The sequence below is a fragment of the Octopus bimaculoides genome, chromosome 9, assembly GCF_046866305.1.
Source record: "Octopus bimaculoides isolate indiv1 chromosome 9, ASM4686630v1, whole genome shotgun sequence".
NCBI classification, from domain to species: domain Eukaryota; kingdom Metazoa; phylum Mollusca; class Cephalopoda; order Octopoda; family Octopodidae; genus Octopus; species Octopus bimaculoides.
The window spans coordinates 38,034,735-38,051,173 of record NC_142936.1 but is presented as its reverse complement, the minus strand read 5'-3'; positions in this window follow the sequence as shown (position 1 = coordinate 38,051,173).

Sequence of the window (16,439 nt, the reverse complement as noted above, 5' to 3'; positions counted from 1 at the left end):
GAAAAAAAAAACTGAAGATTATATTATGAAGCTCATGACAAACGTAATGCATATGAACATTATATATATACATACATACAAACCAGGACACTTTGAATTGGTGATATTGCTTATAGAAAAAATAGTTAGATAAAAATCGTGTTTCCATTATTTTGTCTGCTCCCTGTATATTCTTATGTATTTATTCAATTACGTTTGTCCTTTGAGTTTTATTTAAGTTCTTGTTAAAAGAGTCCAAGACGCTCACTAACAAAGTGACAAAACTCTATCAGTCAGGAGAGTTCCTGATATTTGTAAGTATGCGGTTGAAGTGGAGTGTTAGTTGAGCAAGTGAGTGCATCTATTCATCTTAAGAATCACAGATGGAGAATCCTTGGACAGTTTCACAAATATTCACTGTGTCTGATGTTCTTTCTTCGAAAAACCTAGTATTTACACAAAAGCTTAGTATTTCTCAGTTTTGTGTAAATTTGGAGGTACATATCTTAATGCAATTATGATAATCAGTACAAATTTGAATTTATACTCAGGGTACAAGTGTTGTAGGTTTTGCATTAATTCACAATAAACGTTTTCTCTTTTTTCCTTTAGTTTTGATGATAGATTCACATCTGCCGAGCCGTTGACTTCTACAACACTGCATGAAATTTGTTCGGTGTCTCACAGAACAAAATCAGGTCTGTTATGTTTGCACTGAATTATTGATTTTATTGGAGTGTTACACCAATATTCTTGGTTTTTAAAGGTGTCAATACATGTTGGTTCTGACATGCCTTTGATGTATACGTCAGAGCTAATCTTCCTGCGGATAACATTGTAAATGGTCTTTACAACTTTATCATGCCTCAAGAGTAAATAGTATCTCATAGATATTCTGGGCCAGTTGCTGATGATGTGGGTGATATCCACCACACTTGTATAGTATAACCGACATTTTGCAATATTATGATGAGTTTTGGCGGTGTCTTTGTCTCTCTTTCTCTTTCTTTCTTGTATGTATGCATGCACATGGGTAACAAGAGAGTATATTCTACTTCTCTACTGAGAATATATTCCTCTCTTCTGTAAATTCGAACGACACACACAGACATTCCAATTTAGATGGTAGTTGTGATGATGGTAGTGATGACTATGGTGGTACACACACTCATGCACACACATACACACATTTACACACAGACGTATATGGTTTGATATGAGTCTATATGTATATATTTATGCACACGCATATTTTCATACAAACGCACACACACACACGTATATATATATATATATATATATATATATATATATATATATATATATGTATATATCTATATTTATATATGTGTATATATGCATACACACACGCACATATATTTATGTATGGGTATGTATATATATATATATATATATATATATATATATATCCATCCATCCATCCATCTATACATACATACATGCATACATACATACATACATATATACATACATACATACACACACACATATATAAATATAGATATATACAAATATATACATATATATACGAGTGTGTATGTGTGCGTGCGTATGTATATATGCGTGTGAGTATGTGTGCGTGCTTATATGCATAAATATCATATATGTAGAGAGAGACTCTTATCAAACCATATATATGTCTGCGTGTAAATGTGTGTATGTGTGTGCATGAGTGTGTGTATATTTATATATACAAAATCACAATATATTTTCATGTTCTATTTATGAGGATATAAACTTTAGACCACGTTCAATGTAAAACATAGGAAGACAAATCACGAAATACTGAAATAAATATACATTATCCAGACATATGTTTATGTTTCAAGCCTTTCTAGGTAATAATCAGTGAGTGAAAGGCTACATCTAATGATGTTGTTGCATTTATACATACGTACATGAAACCGGGTTTTAATCATCGCAAAACAGAAACGAATCGAAACAGATCAGATCAAACCAAAGCAGTGATACCATCAAACTTGTATACGAGTCCCATATGATTAAATTTTACACACATCATCCAAAAGATACCAAATTTAACATTAGAAATAATATTTCGTACAGGAGCATATCTTTTCTTATGTCTTTGACTTGTTTCGGTCACTGGATTACGGCCAAGCTGGAACGCCGCCCAGAAGTATCGAGCAAATTGACACCGGCACCTATTTTTAACCCAAGTGCTTATTCTATCGAATATTTTTGCCGAACTTCTAAATTATGAGGACGTAAACAAACAAGCACCAGTTGTCATGTGGTGGTGACACAGACACACACACATACATATACACATGAATATAGGTGTGTGTATATATATATATATATATATATATATATATATATATATATATATATATATATATATATATATATATATATATATATATATATATATGTATAGGTATATGTATGTATATACATATGCATGTATATACATGTGTTTGTGTGTGTGTATGTGTGTGTGTGGATACGCGCGTGTATGTGTCCCAAATCATCAATTCTGCGTTATCCCTCAAACAGTGTCGTCTTTCTTGGTAACCTTTCTACACTAGACCTGGTTGAAGACGTCCACAGGGCGCTGGTGGCCTGTTGCATATCTTCTGCTTATCAATGTATCAATCGTTTCTTTGGGCGTCCGCCTGCCTGTCGTCCGGTTGGCTTTATTCACAAAGCTATATGTGAATGTGTGTATGATGTGTGTTCGTCAGTTTATTTATATATATATATATATATATATATATATATATATATATATAACTATTTGTATGTATATATATATATATATATATATATATATATATATATATATATATATATATATAACTATTTGTATGTATATATATATATATATATATGTATATATATATATATATGTACATACATGCATACATACATGCATACATGCATACGCACATACATACACATGTGTGTATATATAGGTATATAAATATGCATATGTAGATGCATATACACATGCATGCATACATACTTACACATATGTATATATAGGTATAAATATACATATATAGATGCATGCAAACCTATGTACATACATACGTATATACATACATACATACATACATACATGCATACATACATACATACATACATACATGCATACATACCTACATAATTACATATGTATATATATATGTATATGCACACACGATGGATTAAAAAGAAAGAACAGTGGAGCTTAAATAGTCAAGAGAATTCCGTATCTTTATAATTAACGATGCTGTTTTCAAGTACTTATAGCTATAAATAAATAAAGCAATAAATAAATAGACAGTCACATAAATGTATCAATAAATAATAAATGCATAAATATATCGATATACAGACAAATAAATAATTGACAAAAAAAAATCATAAATAAATAAATAAATAATGGAATGAATAATTATAGAAATAAATAATGAAATTTTGAAAAAAGTATTAATCACTTGGGACCGTTTCTTCTATTGATTGATGATACTAAAGTTTTGATAATTTTGTTATAAAATACAATTTCTAATTAATTTGGCTAAACTAAAGAAAACATATCACAAAAACGCACACACATACTCACATACACACACACACACACATATATATCTTTGTATTTACATATATATATATATATATATATATATATATATATATATATATATATATATATATATATATATATATATATATATATATATATATATGGGAGAATATACAAATAATAACAACAGACGAGGACAGGTGGTGTAAATAACAAAAGTATATATTAGTATGACGCTCGGGAATACGGAAAGTCTTTGACGTTTCGAGCTACGCTCTTCAACAGAAAGAATACGGAGACAAGGAGAAAAACACGGAGAAAAAAAATTGAATAGTGTTCAGTCAACGGTCAATCATATATTATATTTATATGCATATATGTGGGTATACATGTATGTTTATATATGTATGTGTGTGTACATAAGTGTTATTCTTACATTTATATACACACATACACTTGTATACACACACACACGCACTTATACATACCTATTCACACACACATGAATATACACAGAGGCATTTTGTATAATGTGTCAGATGATGAAATTAAAAACTCCAGCAGCATCTCCATATTTGATACTTAATTGTCATCACCACCTCTACCACCATCACCACGATTAGCATCATAACCTCCGCTATCGTAATCCTTTATGCACTATATTTTAAATAGAAGGTGGTGTATCCAAGAAGAATTAGTACCCATGATAGAAGCATTTGTCTTGTTCCTTTGGAAACATTTCGTTTGTATTTGCTCTCCATTTGGGAACATTTCATCTACGATTGCTCTCTATCCCACAGCTCAGACCAGTTGTTCAAAGGTTGTAGCAAATACAGCAGTTACACTCCGAAACAGACTACTTAACGTGAGGGCAACCGTCGAGTTCAAAACCTTTCGTGACTAAAGGCATATTTACACTAGAATGCGAAAAGGAGAAAAACAGAAATGGTCTCACAGTCAAAAGTCTCTCTTGGCAAGTGTTGTGAATTACTAAAAGCACGATCAGACACTATAGTATCACTGTTAACTTGCTACTTCTAGACATACCCCAGCCGTTTTGATTTCATCTTGTCTTTGGATCAAGACGCACTAGAGAGTGGCAATGTAGCATGCAATGAAAAACTCTCCTATGATCCAATTCACACACGAATCACAGCATCACCAACTTATCCCTACAATTTTCATGTTTTGTGATGATGGAGAGCAGCGATGGAACTGTAGGTGAGGAAGGACACACGATGTGGTTTGCGGAATTTGAAGTGACACATCTAATCAAAGAGGATGTTTATATTTAGCCATTTCTATTTCTCATATGGTTCGCAGATGTAATACATAAATAGTGAAATAGTCAGCATATAAATCTGACATTTTAGGCGACTTGAAGTACCAGAAGGTTCGTAGTACTGGGACGACTTGTATAGTAGAATAATGTAAGCAGTTTTGTTTGAGATTATACGAGGCGTTCCTATACTTTACGCATTTGTGTTCTTGACAGTGACGACATGTTCCACCAACACAAATCTACGTTACCACAGTAACAACCAAAACTCTAAGTATATTGACTATAGAGAATAGCTAATTCTCGAAGTGCAGTTCCAGGTTTTCGTTCTGACAGGAATTTTCCGTATAATCCTCTACAAGATCACTTAGCTCTTATTACTGTAGTGTAAAATCATCAATGCACAGCGGTGCAGCTTGTTTGACATCCGTTGACCAGAGAATGAACACTAAAAATGAAACTTGTCCTACTATTGATTCTATTGATGAATTACAGATTGATCTGAAACTGTAACGTTGATAATTATATTTTTAATGTTGCTTTGTAGTTGCCTAAGCTGGTTTCTACACATTTCTTTGTTTTAGCAGAGAGAATATCCTCATACTGTTGGTGCCTGTCTATCAAATGTCTTTTGATGTTCAAAGTTAAGATTTATTTCTCCACTTGTTATCCAGGTAATTGTTCAATGTCTGGGAAACAGTACTGCTGTATTAGTTTCTTAATAAATAGACGGCTCTTTCACCTAAAATACGTCAGTTCGTTGTAAGTATCTTAGAAGTTTCTTTCTTTTTATGGACTTTACTAATTATGATGATTAATAGTATATTTGATATTGTGATGCACCAGCTCTGAATTTCTCTTTCTATGTGATGCATATGTGTGCGCACATTTTGTGTGTTTTGTGCGTATCTAAAAGTGTTTAAGTGCATTTATGTTTGTGCTGTGTGTGTGCGTGTGTAAATACATATACAGACACACGGACGTGTATATATATATATATAATTTAACAAACACAATATATATTTCTATGAGCTACTAATACTTTCATGTGATGAAAACATTTCAGACTGCATCTTTTTAATATGTCTAATGCCTTCACGCAATCCATAGCCTAGGGAATGCGTGAAAGTACCAGACGTGTTAAAAGATGCTGCCTGAGATGTTTTCCTCGCATGAAACTATTAGTAGCTCATTAAAAAAAAATATTGAGCTTATTAAGTTATATTTTTCTTTCACCACATGGAGTACTTTTTTTTGTTAATCTGACCATCACGGAACAGTACACTATATTCATATATATATATATATATATATATATATATATATATATATATATATAGTTTTAGGGAAAATAACCAATTTTCAAGAACTCATCGATGAAAATCCACTATCACATATAAATATATCACATATAAAGATCAATTGAATAATAGAAAAATACAAGATTATTTATTGAGTGTATATTTGTATTTACATGTATGTATAAAGATATATACTTGTGAGTATAGATGTATATTTATATATATTGTGCGTGTGAGTGAGTGCGTGAGTGTAGTTTTGTTTTAGAATATTCCTTATTTATATATTTATTTGAGTGAATTTTTATTTGTGTGTATATTTTGTATATTTTTTTTATATATATAGTTATGAGTATTTTTGTGTATATGTATATGTCTATTTATGTATGTACTTATGTAAATGTGTATATATATGTATATATATGGGTATAAGTATATATGTGAGTGTGTGGAATTTGTCTATATAAATTAGTAGGTGTATATATTTATGGGTGTATATATATATATATATATTTATGTATGTGTGTATATATATATGTATATATATGTATATATGTATATGTATATATGTATATGTATATGCATGTTTTTTCTGTATATATATGTGTATTTTTATGTGTATGTATATATGTCTGTATATGTGTATCTATATAATATGTATATTTGAAAGCATGTGAGGATGAGTGTGTATTTATATATATTATTCTTTATTTTTATATGTGTGTATGAGTGTATTTGTTTTTATATGTATATTTTGGTAGGTACATGTGTGTATGTGTAGATATATATTTATGTATATATATATATTTATGGTAGTATGTATGTTTTGGTCTATATGTGTTATATGTATTTATATATATGTATGTATTTATGTATATATGTGTATGTATGTTTTTATTTATGTATATGCTTTTATTAGTGTTTATGTGTATATATGTGTGTATGTTGTGTGTATATACGTATATTATTTTGTATATTCGTATGTATATTTGTATATGCATGTAAGTGTATATATATATGTGTGTATGTATGTATATGTGTGTGTATGTATGTATGTATATATATATACGTGTATATATGCATATATGTATATATATATATATATATATATATATATATATATATATATGTATATGTGTATGTATGTATGTATATATGTATGTATGTATTAGGGTGTGTGTTGGGGTATCTATTTAATTATTCTAGTAGCTATATTTTGTTTTTATTGGTAGGTTAATTTTTTAGTAAGTTTAAGGTTTTATATTACAATGACACTACGATTTTGATAAGACTAAATCAATAGTAGTATTTTAGTTTATTTCATAATATTATTTAATTTATGACTATTAATATTTTTATTTATTTATTATATATTAGAATTTAATATTTATTAATATGTTTTATAAGATAACTATAGTTTTTTGTTCTTTTTATGTTGTTAGTTATATAAATTTTAAATTTTTCATTCATTTATTTAAGTATTATTATTTCATTCATGCTTTCGTATTCTATTCTCTATTTTAACGTTCTTTTTTAATGTAGTATTTTCGCGCGAACTCTTGCTTAAAACGCTATAGCTATTAGATAACGTCTTAGTTTTTCAGTTTGAATTACGGAAAAATTTGGATAAGTACTGTTTTCATTTTGCTAAAGATTTTCTACTATTGGAAAATAATATGTATTCTTGTTTTTATACTATTCATTTGGTTCTTTATAGATTATTTTAATAGATAACTTATTTAACACTATATTATTTAGAAGTTATAGTTTCATTTCAACATAATATTAGAACTTCGATTGGAATAGTGTAATATTAGAACTTCGATTGGAATAGTGTTGATATATTTTCGATTATTTTTGATTAATATTATTTGATTAATTATTAATCTTTATAGTTTATAATATCGTTAAAGTTTTTTTTAAATCAAAACTTTGTATATATATATAAAGTTTAACCTTTTATTCTTAATAATTTTTTCTTTCCTAATTTTTTCATTCATAATTTTTTCCATTCATAATTTTTTCATTCATATTTTTTATTATTACGTTTGTAGAAATAAATAATCTTGTATTTTTCTATTATTCAATTGATCTTTAATCATAATTAAATAAACGTCTTTAGCTTTAAATAGTATAGCTTTAACTATTACACCGGTTAAATATGTACTAATTTTATCTTCATTATTATTTTAAACTTAAACTTCGTTCAACTTGTATTTAAAACAATGATAATTTAAAACAATGATAATTTAGGTAAGATGTTTCTTTTGTATATAATATACATGTTATCATTATGGATGAAGGGATGATTATTGAATGGTTATTATTTTGATATTATGATATTTTTTTAATAATTTTTCTATCTTTATATAATAAGTATTTCATATTAATTCATTTGGTACTTATTGTTGGTTGAGATATATATCTAATTATTGTTCTACTTACGATCTGACGAGTAGCTATATTTTTGAATAGAACTTATTTTCGATAATTTCAATTGATTTTAATCGATTTAAATTTCTTTTCTATTTGAAAATTGGTTATGAAACACGTGTAATCTTTTTATTATATTTATCTTATGATATTTACTTTACTTTATATTATACTCATTTATTGTGCTTTTAATTATTAATTTTTCTATATGTGATAGTGGATTTTCATCGATGAGTTCTTGAAAATTGGTTATTTTCCCTAAAACTATATATATTTTATATATACTTTATCTATAAGGCTCAATTTAATTTTAATTTTTTATAAATTGATTTTAATTGAGTTTTTTACCTGTAATTTTGGATTTTGTCCCTAATAATATTATATATATATATATATATATATATATATATATATATATATATATATATATATATATATATATATATATATATCTTACAGATTGATTTGAAACTGATATTTTGATAATTAATTTGCTAAAATTACTTTGTAGCCACCTAAGCTGTTTTCTGTGTGTTTCTTTGTGTTTTATATGAAGAAAGAGACGAATTTACAGTTCAATTTTCTGATAGATCTCTTTTCCTTTATTTGCCATTTTATCTACCATGCTTGGAAAAACTGTTATTCTCAATCATATTATTTGCTGTTCATTGGTATGCTGTTGGCATTAAACTAAGGTTTGACATCTGATTTTTTAATAACTTTATTTGTGATCTATGTATCCATAGTCAAGTTTGTAACAGATGTACGCTAAATACATTCTCAGGATCCCTTTCTCAGCACGAGACTTCTCGATTAATTTAAGGGGTTCATTAACCCTTTGAACCTGCAAGTATGCTTTAGCGGCCACAATTTCGTTTGACAAAACCCTTGGAAGACGCAAAAGCAGATAACCTCATAGTGTTTATGGCTGAAAATAACGATGTTCCTGCCAATAAGCGAGTCTTAAACCCTAAATGATCTGGCCACCTTCTTTTGCGTCTTCCAAGTGTATTGTCAAACTAAATCACACGCTAAACTTACTATTTGCTTGCTTGAGCTTATACAGCAGATTATTCAGTCCCACCAACTCAGAGTTAGTATCCTCATTGTCAAGATGTATTACAGTCGTGATAGTTGTAGGCAGATGATGTTAGAACTATATTTAAATGTTTTCTCTTTGTTTATATGCTTATAATCTGATGTAAATGTTGTGCAATCAGTCACAATAAGGAGAGAAGGTGAACAATAAATGCTGATTTCTAGTTGGTCCAGTATTGGAGGTAGAAGGCTTTTGTAATCATAGCTAAATCAAGATATTTAATTAAATGCATTTCAGATCCAGATACTTCCGGGCGGTCTATAAACAGCTTCACAAAGAAGTTCTTGAAATCGAAGAGCAACAGTGATTCTATAGATTAGCAAACTCAATGATCTGGGGTTCTTATAGCGTTGTTGGATTAAGTTTATTTGATGCTGTAGGTGGCTTGTGTGGAAATTTAGGAAATAATGTTCAGATCTTTTCAAGTATGTAAATGGCTTGTTTTAACTTTGGTGTGGAAGTGATTGTTGACAGGTTGCTGTATTTACTGGAATATGACACTTAATGCACGCATACACATATACATACATACATACATACATACTTTATTCTTTTATTATTTTACTTCTTTCAGTCATTTGACTGCGGCCATGCTGGAGCACCACCTTTAGTAGAACAAATTGACCCCAGGACTTATTCTTTGTAAGCCTAATACTTATTCTATCAGTCTCTTTTGCTGAACCGCTAAGTTACGGGAACGTAAACACACCAGCATATTGTGCCTATACATAGAACCATACATACATACATACATACATACATACATACATACATACATACATACATACATATTGTATTTTTATGTACACGTTAACCACTTTCAGTTTTAGCACTCGCTGTTCAACGGTTTTTTTTATCTCATGAGCAATTGGGAAGCAAGATATTTCTTTAACCCGGAGTAAATTGGGGAAACTCCTAGGGACAAACAAGACCATGTTGGTAAAATTTTGAAATCAGGTGTTAGGGTTTTATCAAACTACTTTATTTGGTGAGTCTATTTCGCCGAAGAAAGATGTGGCTTGCTTCTCGCAGTCCCCATATATCTCATAACGTTGGTGATATCGTGTGGCTTTTCAAGTTATATTTTTAGCTCTTATTTCTAGCAAGTGCAGGTGCTATTGTGCAATCTTATTTATGAATTTTGCCTTTTTGGTTCGTTTATATATATATATATATATATATATATATATATATATATATATATATATATATATATATACCGATCTTATCCTTATTTATATATATATATATAAACGCATGCATATATATGAGCATATAGACATAATATAAGCATACACACACACACACACACACACACACACACACACATATATATATATATATATATATATATATATATATATATATATATATATACAGAGAGAGAGAGAGTTTGAAGTGATGTACAGATATTGTATATTTAGAATAATAAGGTAGTCAGAATGTTGGAAATTTTTTATTTACATTTTATTTACATTTTTAGCGCTTCCTTCCGTTACCGGATTTATCAAAAAGTGGTTTAAAGTTAGATTTCTTGGCCTATTTATATATAAAAACATTCTGTGGGGTTTGCCAAGCAAGAGAGAAGAAAGAAGGGAAATTTTTTTGAGACGCCACGCCTCTTTACCTCCCCCTCCTTCTCAAAAAGGCCAAGAAATCTAACTTTAAACCACTTTTTGATAAATCCGATAAGGGAAGAAAGTGCTAAAATAATTTAAATAACATGTAAATAAAGAAGTATATGTAATCAGCCAGCATTCTGAACGCCTTATTATTCTAAATATGTATATATGTATGTATATGTATATATACATATATATATGGGAGAATATACAAATAATGACAACAGACGAGGACAGGTGGTGTAAATAACAAAAGTATATATTAGTATGACGCTCGGGAATACGGAAAGTCTTTGACGTTTCGAGCTACGCTCTTCAACAGAAAGAATACGGAGACAAGGAGAAAGACACGGAGAAAAATAAATTGAATAGTGTTCAGTCAACGGTCAATCATAATAATGGCCGATCATAACAATGACTGACCGAAAGTGAGAAATTCTTATTTCAGGAGAGCTAAGAAAGGGGGAGATAACAAACGGTGATCGGGAACGAGGGGCTGTGTGTGGGAGGTAGAATGCTGGTGATCTTGACGTATGTAGTGTGAAAATGGGGAAGGGAGAAAGGGAGAAAGGGAGTTAGTAGTTGGTCAGTTGTAGTGTGTGCGTGGTGTGATGCGAGGGTATTGGTGTGGTGTGCGTGGTGTGATGCGAGGGTATTGGTGTGGTGTGATGTGAGGGTGTTGGGAGGTGGGGAAGGCATGGGTGGAGTGTGGGTTAGGCTTAGGGTGGGGTAGAGGTAGGGGTCTGTGGGTAGGGGTGGGTGGTGGGTGTAAGGAATTGGATGGGGTGGAGTGGGAAGATAGAGTAGGAGTGTGTTGGGGTGTGGTGGGATGAGCTTATGAGAGGGTGTTGACGAGGAGGGAGAAGGGGAAGGTGGATGTAAGAGAGGGGGAAGATGGGTATGGGAGGGGAGAGGAAGAGAGGAGAGAGGGTGGGCATAAGAGAGGGAAGGTGGATTAAGAGAGGGGGAAGGTGGGTATGGAGGGAGAGAAAGAGGGGAAGGTGGGTATGGGGGGGGAGAAAGAGAGGAAGAGAAAGAGAGTGAGACAGAGGGAAGAGGGGTATGGGGGGAGAAAGGGAGGAAGAGAAAGAGAGTGAGAGAGAGGGGAAGAGAGTGAGAGAGTAAGGGTGAGAGAGTAAGAGAGTAAGAGAGTAAGGGTGAGAGAGTAAGAGTGTAGAGAGTAGGAGAGTAAGAGTGTAGAGAGTAAGAGTGAGAGAGGGGGGAGTACGAGAGAAGAGAGTGAGAGAGAGTAAGAGAGAGGAGAGAAAGAGTAGGGGTGAAAGAGTAGGGGTGAAGAGAGGTGGGAGTGGAGAGAAGTATGAAGAGAGGTGAAGAGACGTACAAAAAAGTAGGAATCGGAGCAGGAGGTGGGGGAGGGGAGAGATGGGTGGTAGGAGGGAGGGTGTGGGAGAGAGACAGGAGGAGGGGGTTAGATGAAGAGTGGAGGGGAGTTGAGCCCATGTGGCGCAAAGGAGCGAAGATAGAAGATTAATCCCTGTTCACGGCGCAAACGGGAGTCCGGATGGCCCCTGTGCATGGACAATCCAAACACAGACAGGTGTTGCCGCAAGGAGTGGCCGGCAGAACGGAAGTGGCGTGACACCGGGGTGTCATTGCCGACGTTGATATCTCGGAGGTGTTCCGCGAATCGGTCGGCCAGGCGGCGCCCCGTTTGTCCGATGTACAGGGATTGGCAGAGAGGTATATATATATATATATATATATATATATATATATATATATATATATATATATATAGGTAGGTAGGTAGGCAGATAGATAGATAGATAGATAGACAGATAGATAGATAGATAGATAGATAGATAGATAGATAGATAGATAGATAGATAGATAGATAGATTGAAAATGGTTTCAGAGTAAGATCTCACAGGAACAAATGCCATAAATCATGACTGCAAAAGCGAAGACATATGTATGTATGTATGATAGTCTTTATGTATATGTATATGCATATATGTATATAACATCTACACATACACACACAGATTGATTTCCTACACTTTCAGGGAATTACAATTCCCTGGCTGTGAAACAAATATTGAATGCTCCGTGCTTCTCTTCTATCTCTTTCCCCTCCCAACTACCTAAAGACACCATCATCACAATTGAAGCAAAAATAATTATCAATTAGAAAGACAACGATGAAGTTACATAGTTTCAAATAACAAAAACTTTAGGAACTATTCACGAAAATCAGAAATCGAGATGGCAAACTGTTAGATTTTTCTGTGTCCTTTGGTAATTCTTATTCTTTATTCTATAATTTGAAGAGCTAGCTGTATGGCAACAGGTTCCAATTTCACACGCCAGCAATTAAAGGTTTCTAATAGCAGAAATGTTGGCAATGCTTTGCTAATTATGTGCATCAATAAAGTCCAATCTTCCATTTCAATAAAATGACTGGATTGAAATACTTCAATTTTATTTCCACCTCATCGTAATTCGCCCACTAGTACTTAATAGTGAGTATGTAAGTGCGGTAAGTGTTTATAATTATGTATGCATAATAAGCATTCGCGCCTCTCAACCCTCCTCTTTATCCCCACTCCTATGCACACACACACACACACACACACACATATATATATTTATATGTAGACATGTGCTTGCGTGTATATATATGAATGTGTATACACACATATGCATACATACATATACACATATAAAAAAGAATACATCTATACATTTATATCCGAAGATATATGTGTGTGGGTGTATGCACATACGGACAAGTACACCTATACGCAAACATACTGCTCGTATACATACATACAAACGTGTGTAAATACGTATGTATGCATGCATATGTGTATGTATGTATGTATGATTAAGAAGTCCTCTTCACAGTTAGAAGGTCCGGAGTTCACTTCCGCTGAAAAGAGTTCTTAAAGCCACGTGGGGGCTCCATACAATCTGAGTGAAATTGGGTAAAGGAAAATTGTGCGAAATGCTGTCGCGTGGGGGTTATATACCTGCAATCGAAATGGTACATCATTATGACGTACTGTGTCTCACTGTTTATGCCTAAGAATTACACTTAAGGATACACTTGATTCTACAATGCTCAGCTGCCTACTCATTCACGAGCAATCTCTCTTTCCCTATATATATGACCCTAGTTTTGTCATGAATGACCATGGGATTGCACCTAGAAAGCTCTCCTCCGAGGCAAAGACCGGTAAAGGTTGTTTATGGAAGACCAGCAGTCACCCATGCACACCAGCCCCGCTCTCCACGCCACAGAAAGGGAAAAGCCGATACAGCTTGCACCAGTGACGTCACAACTCATTTTCTATAGCTGAGTGTACTGGAGCAACGTGAAATAAAGTCTTGTTCAAGAACACAGCTCAGTCTGTGAATCGAACTCATTACCTTATGATTGTGAGCCCGACGCTCTAACCACTGAACCAGGCGCCTCCATATTTATGTGTGTATATATATATATATATATATATATATATATATATATATACATATATATATATATATATATATATATATATATATATATATATATATATGTATATATATACATATATATATATATATATATATATATATATATATATATATATATATATATATATATATATATATATATATATATATATATATATATATATATATATATATACGAGTAGAAAAGAGAATAATGACATTTTAAAACGCCGTCTAGATTACGCAGGTCTCAACTGCTAGTAGCTACGATGCCAACTTTCTACATTAATAACTCTCCAACCTATACCAGCATGGAACATAGACTTTAAGTGAAATGTTACAAGAAAGTTTTCAACTCATATATGTATATAAAGTAAATACACGTAATTCAAAAACACGTTTTGCGTAGCTTATTTTGTAACCAAAAAAAAAACAGGTATAGATTATAAACGATGAAAGGGTGATTTTGGTGATTCATTTGACAGAGGTAGTAGAGAGCCAATCCGATGATAAATCTGACGCTGGTATTTGAAAGTTTTCATGAATCCTGGCTCAGTTAAATCTTTTGTGGTTCCAAATGATGTCATTTGTAGTGCAGCGTTGTATTGTCTAATTTGGTTTTGGAAGTGCTTGGAAGCTTGGTCACTTGAAAACAGTTTTTCTTCAATGGATCAGGAGGGTGTGGGACTGAAGGGAGTTTAACCTTTCTACTACTGCAGCACAGTGCAGGTGTTTCTACAGTTCACTTCCTTGTTTTATAATGTATGCAACAGTTGTCATTGCACCAGTGAAAACTCTAGTGTCATTTGCCTAATGAACTGATGGGTCATAATTGAAAGCTGCTTCATAGAAGTTGCTTCTCTGAGCTGTTGTAACTGCTCTTCGTTCTGCAGTGGAGAGCCTATTCCTTGTCAGCAGTGCATACCTCTGTTCATCAGTTTAAGATGATCTGGCTTTTGTAGTGCACAGTCTGTTCGTTTCGTAGTATGCTTCCCTTTCTGCAGCTGTCTGTTTCCCTGGACAGAGATATTCCTTTGGCTGACCTTGACATTGTAGACAAATTTGACACTTTCCTTCTACGCATGGTTATATACGTATACAGAAATACACGGGTACAGAAGATAGTAAGCAATGAAAGTAACAGGGTAACGAAAATTATATTTCTTAATACGACGGGCAGAAAGTAAATAAGAAATGTTTACGGAAAATAAAGAATTGTATCGGTTGAAGCGAAATTTGTCACTTAGTAAACCAAAGAGCCACTATCGAAGGAACCAGAAAAAAGTCGTTAGCAACAGAAAAACACAAAACAGTTGCAAAAGTAACTAAAAAAATTAGAGAAATTAACTAAGTGAACGGATTTAAGTGAAATTTTTGAAGTTATTTCTCTCAGTAAATTATAAACTTACTTTTATCAATAATTCCGTCAACAACAAAAAAAAACACAAAACGTTGCAACAGCAAAAAAGATATTTGTAGTCAAGTTTAACGAAGTGTACGGATAAAAGTGAAATTTATGAAATTACTTCTGCTAGTGAAACATGTACGAAATTACTTTCATCAGTAGTTCTGAACTTCTTTCTGTCAGTAATTTATCGTTATTGTTTGTAAGTAGCGATTGAAAACTTACAGCGAAAACAATAGCGATTGAACTTAAATTGAAAACAATAGCGTCTGAAAGATGAAAGGGAAAACAATCGAGAGTAAGATAGAGAAAGAG